At 37.3% G+C, this 6,692-nt stretch overlaps 1 pseudogene; it reads right to left on the reverse strand.

Annotated features, from left to right (window-relative positions):
- Window positions 1–6,068: 6,068 nt before the first annotated feature.
- LOC111752182 (cytochrome c oxidase subunit 7C, mitochondrial-like) lies at window positions 6,069–6,292 on the reverse strand (annotated as a pseudogene).
- Window positions 6,293–6,692: the final 400 nt, after the last annotated feature.

A 6,692-nucleotide genomic window follows, 5' to 3' on the forward strand; every position in this document is an offset into this window, starting at 1 on the left:
AGAAGACTTCAGATAAGCCTATCATTTTTCATTCAGTATATATATATAATTATGACGTGCGTATCCAAACATTAAAAAAAAAAAAAATGAAAATCTGATATTTAGAGAATTGTAATTCCTTATGCTTTTAATATTGAAAGTGAATACTTAAATAGAACTGTCTTATTTCAAAATATTTTGAAAGGATTGGAAATTATATATGCTACAAAACCTTTACATTTAGGCAAGTCAATCAAACAAAAAGCTGGAATAAGAAAGTAGGAAGAACTTTAAGTTGAGAGCTGGGGGGCCTTGGGCAAGTTGCTTAGAAACATGGGTTGCCTCTTCCCTTCTCTAAAATGAAATGCTTGGGCTGAATTTTCCATGAAGCCCCTTAAACCTCTAAGATAATATAATCCTAAGAAGAAATATCCTGATGGCTCCTTGGTTAAGATTTTGGCTGCTAGACAAAATGTCAGCAGTTCGCATCTATCAGCTGCTCCTTGGAAGCCCTATGGGGCAGTTCTACTCAGTCCTATAGGGTCACTATGAGTCAGAATTGACTCAATGGCAACTGTTTTTTTCTTTTGGAAAAGAAGACATACACTTTTGAAAAATTGTTCTTTATCTAAGTGCCTTTATAGAAAAAGAATTTATCTTATAAATTCTGGGAAGTGATAGAAATAATAGAGAAATAAAGCTTTGAATAAGGAAAATAGCTACTTGAAGAAGGTTGAAAATAGAAATCGCCAGATTAAAGCTGACTTCTTGAAAGATTTACTGAAACATCTGACCTTCAGTTTTGGAATGGCTATCTCCTATAGTAATAACATTTTACTGTATAATAGTGTGATGCCTAAAATAACATTCATTTCACAAATATTTATTGAACACCTACTTTGCCACAAGTAAATGCTGGTAATAAAAAAAAATTTTTTTTTTTTTTTTTTAAGCAGTGAAAAGATAAAAATCCCTACCCTCGTGAACCTAACTTTATAAATATAAACACACACATGCATACGAGCATGTATGGGACACTGTACAGCTAAGTTTCAGAAAGATGTTGCATTGAAAGGAACACAGTCCAACAACAAAAACAAAATTAAATAATACTGGTCTGTACTCTCAGCTTCCTTCAATATTTCTTAAAATCCTCCTTCTCTCTCTTTTCCAATGCTCTTAAACTTCAAAGCTGTTCTGATCTCTCATTTAAAACTCTTCACTGCGGGTTTTGTATTCCAACTTATTCCATTTCTTAGCACAGGTAAATTTGTATTTTCTTCCCTATCTTACAGCTCTTGTTTTAGAATAATAAATTTTATTTTTAAATGGTGTGACCACATCTCTTATTTTGATTCATCTGTTGGAGTCCTGGTGGTGCAGTGGTTCAGAGCTTGACTGCTAACCAAAAGGTCGGCAGCTTGAATCCACTAGTCACTCCTTGGAAACCCTATGGGGCAGTTCTGCTCTGTCCTGTAAGGTTGCTATGGGTGGCAATTGACTTGATGGCAATGGATTTTTTTTTTTTTAATTGTATTTATAGTATCCTGTATCCACTCACCTTTTCCTCCAGGATTTATATTCATTTATTCAACAGGTATTATTGAGCATGTAATATGCTCCAGGCACCGCTACAGGTGCCATGGAGATGGCAGTGAACACGTCAGAGCTGGTTCCTGCTCTCATGGGTCTTATGTAGATGGTCTGTGCACACGTGCCTCCACTCTCTTTAGGCATTGATGGTGGTTGTAAAGATGCCTGAGGTCAGATTGATTTTTCCTCTTTCATGTTTCTTGATTTTTGCAGACTGAATACCTAAATAATTATATTTTCATTCTTATGAGGTTCAGTAGCATAATCGAGATGAGATTCAATGTGCACTCCTTCAATTTGTGGGTTCAGTCATTCCTTCATTTCAGAGAAATTTGTCTGTATTGTGGCATGTAATCTTTTTTTTTTTTCTATGTGAGTTATCTCTTTCAGAGACACTAATTCTTTCTATTTGAAATTAGTCTATTATCCTTGGTTTGGTCTCTTTTTGCTTTAATTACAAAAAAAAAAAAACTTCTGCTTTTGTTGTGATTATCTCAATTCATTCTTCTATTTCAGTAATTTCATGTTCAGTTGGGACTATTCTCCTTGACATTTCATTTGTTCTGTAGGGTCCTATTTGAGGAGGATGGTATTTTGTCAGACTATTTCTTGTCATATTGCTATTTTTAACTTGGGAAGCTCTGTCCAGAACCTCTAATTGTTCTAATACAGTGTGGCAGAATTTTACATTCTGTGTGACTTCATTTGCAGGTTATCTGAGGCTGCAGTAGTTTAAAGCAGCTATGTTACATTCAGAAAAACGAACAAATCTGTCTTAGAAGAAGTACAGTCAAAAGGCACCTTAGAAGCAAGCTGAGCAAGACTTCGTCTCACATACTTTGGACATGTTATCAGGAGGAACCAGTTCCTGGAGGACATCGTGCTCGGTAAAGTAGAAGGTCAGTGAAAAAAGAGGAAGACCCCCAATGAGATGGATTGACACAGTGGTAGGAACAATGAGCTCAAGCATAACAATTGTGAGGATGGCATAGGACTGGGCAGCGTTTCGTTCTGTTTTACATAGGGTTGCTATGAGTTGAAACCAGCTACCTGGCACCTAACAACAACATGTTACATCCATTATGAGAAAAAATGGAGAACTTAATTGGAGCTGTTTGATTATTGCTAGCGGAACAGTCTCTGCTCCCCATTCTTCTATGGTGCAGTTTTCTTCCAAGGTTCACTTCACTAAGTGTGGATCTCCTCAATTCTGGATCCTGCAGCAAATGCTTTTATATAAAAAGCTAGCCCTACCACTACTAGAAGCCCTGGTGAGGCAGTGATTAAGAGCTCAGGGTGCTAACCAAAAAGGTCAGCAGTTCGAATCCATCGGCAGCTCCTTCGAAACCCCATGGGGGCAGTTCAACTCTGTATAATAGGGTCACTGTGAGTTGGAATCAACTTGATGACAACGGGTTTTTACCACTACTAAAAAAAAGAAAAATGGCAGCCCTATTTTTACATATACCCTTTCCACCTATGTCTGAAAAAACTGATATTTACACAAATGAATAAAACAAGGATTAGCTTAAGTATAAACTTTAAACCTGCCTCTTTCAAACTTTGGAACATTATCAAAAATTGTTATATCAAGTCACCACAACTGCCTGGGGCAGGGGTGGTTCAAGATATGAAAACACTCAAGTTAGCTGTAACTATTTCTACTCATAAATGTTGTGTGTTGTTGAGTAATACCATTATTTAACACCTTTATCAAAGTAAAATAACTCAGTTGGGACCCTTAGCAATGAAAATAGGAAAGCCTGAGCTAAAAACAAGAACTGAAGATAGATAAACTTTGACTACTTGCAACCTCTTCCTACCCAGAGAGTTAAGACTGTAGATATACACGACAACTTCAGTAAATGTAAGACATTTTGAGCTGGAAGTCAGTGTTTCCGAGATCTGTGCTGTGCTTCAGGGGTCAGAAACAACAACTAAACTCCAAAGAGACATACAATCAGGATGTCCTTTTAGTTTTACATAGGCTTTATAAGAATGGCACTGGAGAGATTGCCAAGATTTTGCCATGACCTGTGAATTATATAGTGACAATAAACTAAAGAGTGCCTCAGTAACCTAGAGGCTGCTAGAGAATGTGAGAGAACAGGGGACCCAACTCAATGGAAAGCATCTGCTGAGAGTTGCCACAACTGATGGTAAAGAAAGCTATTGAAAGCTGCTTCATACTTTAGCAGACTCCACAGCTGAAGGAAAAGCAACAGCCAGTGTTTTATACAGTTGTTAAAAGATGGCCTCCCAACCGAAGCTCCCAAAATGGCAGGTATTAAAGCCAGCAGACTTAACAACAGTCTGGAGTTTCAGTAACAGATGAAGACATGATGTCAGGAGACAAAGCATAAAATTGTTGATTTTTTTCCAAGTACCTTGTATTCTGGAGAGAAAACAAGATATTTTCTCCAAGAATTTTGGTGTAATTTAAGTTTTTGTAACTATGGGTGTGATATCAATGAAACAACAGAGATTTGGGTTTTAAATTCATCCATAGTATCCTAATGCAGAACATAGCCTAAAAAAATTAAGTTACTACAAAATAAAGCAGACAATTAAGTAAATCTGCAGACTGTCATGGTGTCTACCTCTGTGTCAATTTGGAATGGAGTCTGGAAGGTAACAAAGGTCAGTCTCCTCAGCTTTCAAAACAGGATGTCATGTTGCCTCCTGTCCATCTGGAATGTAAATCACATGGAGACTCCTATAATCAACAGTGGCAGAAGAGCTACACTTCAGGCATTTGTCAGAGGGTTCAACCACACATAGACTGTGATGCAGCACTTGCCCAAGGCTTACTTGAGAAAGCTGATGTATGACAGACACGATCTAAGAGCATGCAAAGTCTTCATTCCTCAAGTTTCTCCAAACTCTTTCCCTACGTTAAGTCAAATACCAGGATATAGAAAGAAATAGACCAGGATTACATTATCTTAGTTCTCTGCAGAAAAAACTTGAGTGAACTAAGATTTAAATGTTATATTCTGCATCTTGCTCAGAGTCATAATTCAAGGAACTTTATTGTGAAAAAGAATTACTTTCTATTTTATAAGGCTGGATTGAAGGCTCTTGAGATAGCAGAGGAAAATATTTTTGCATTTTTTTTATAAAATTTGTCCCAGTTATCTAGTGCTACTACAACACAAATGCCACAAGTGGATGGCTTTGACAAACAGAAATTTACTCTCTCACAGATTAGGAATCTAGAAGCCCAAATGCAGGGTGCCAGCTTCTGGGGAATGCTTTCTTTCTCTGTCAGCTCTGGAGGAAGGTCCTTGTCATCAACCTCCCCTTGGTCTAGGAGATTCTCAGGTGCAGGCACCCAGGATCCAAAGGATGGGCACTCCTGGCTCTTTTTACATGGTGGTAATGAGGTCCTATGTCTCTCTGCTTGCTTCTCTTTTTTATATCTCAAAAGAAATTGATTTAAGACACAAGCTAATCTTATAGATTGAGTCCTGCCTCATTAACATAGTGTCGCTAATCTCACCTCATTACCGTCACAGAAGTAGGATTTACAACGCATAAGAAAATCATATCAGATGATAAGATGGTGGACAATCACACAATACTATAAATCATGGACTAGCCAAGTTGACAGATATTTTTAGCGGACACAATTCAATCCATAACAGAATCTAATGCCAATAAAATATTTGTTTCTCTAGGTCAGGCACTGCTGTATAATTAGTGTATGGGCGTAGACTCAGGAACTCAATACACTAGTTTCCAATTTCAGCTCTTCCCTTACTGTTTGTGAGATACTCACCATATTACCACACATGTAAAATGATGGTAATCATAGTATCAGGCTTATAGGGTAAGGATTAAATAAGTTAATATACATAAAGATCTTAAAGAGCAGGAAAGTCTGACATGAGCTTTCACTAAGGTAATAGCAATAGAGATTGAGAGAGGCAGACAGACTTGACAGAGATTTAGAAGGTAGATGTAGAGGGCTTGGTACTGAGTTGAAAACGGAATGTAAAGGGAAGGAGGATTTCAAATATAACATCTAAGATTAGGCCTTAAACAACCGGAGAAGAGATGACTGTGTTCAGAGAGACAGAGTACATTGAAACAGAACTATATATTTGAAGGGCAAGATCCTGATAACAGTTTGGCCATATTGAGATTGAGGTGCTTTTGAAATAGTTGGCAGTTAGATGTTCATATCTGGAGCATAATGAAGCAGTACATAACCTTGCAATTCATCAGCTCCCAGATGAGGATGGGATTAGATGAGGGAAGAGTTTCATATGACAGAAAATGAACCTAGAACCGAGATGTGAGGAGCTCCCTAAAGCATTATAACAGTACCACACTGATATACTAATTCATACATGAATACATCCTAGCACAACCACCTCTTATTTGTTTCAGTAAACTTTTTTCCATGTAATATGTTTATTTACAAACATATCCAGTATGCTATATGAGTTCATTTGATCCATTTTTTCAGAGGTTGCACTTCTTAAAACGCTCCTTATCTGTTTCATGGATGATCTTAAGTATCACTATTTCTTAAGCAGTTGGTGTTTTACTATAAAGAAATGTACAGCAGATCTAGATCCAAAGTACAAAGTCATCATAATTAGTAACCACCACTTGTTTCTCACTGAAAATGAAAAATATACCGTAGGCCCTCCTCATAGTGGCACCTACAGGCCACAGAGGTGGTGAACTTCTGGATGCTCTGCCCCAACATGGCGTTGCTGGAGGTTCTTCAAAAGGAGCGGAGACCTGAGGGCGGAAGAAATGGCGGCACCAACTCCCTCTACTTTTACAACCTTGTTCCCTTGTACCCAGGTTAACTCTTAAATACACATAGTAACAGGAAGTAGTGATGGTGGACAGACATAGATAACCCCAAAATGAAAAAAGCATGGCAAAAACGTTCAAAACATGTTATAAGATGAATTTAATAGGAATGTGTTTTACAAAAAGGGTGTCAATATTGAGAAATTAAGTGCACTTGATGATTATGTGTGGCACCATAAAGGATCATATTACTGCCATTCTTCTTTATATTAAGTGAACTCACAATTTGGTCAGTTGGTAATGAAAAAAGAATTATTCAATTCTTCACAATTGGGCTTCATTTGGTT

The sequence above is a fragment of the Loxodonta africana genome, chromosome 21 (assembly GCF_030014295.1).
Source record: "Loxodonta africana isolate mLoxAfr1 chromosome 21, mLoxAfr1.hap2, whole genome shotgun sequence".
Lineage (NCBI taxonomy): Eukaryota > Metazoa > Chordata > Mammalia > Proboscidea > Elephantidae > Loxodonta > Loxodonta africana.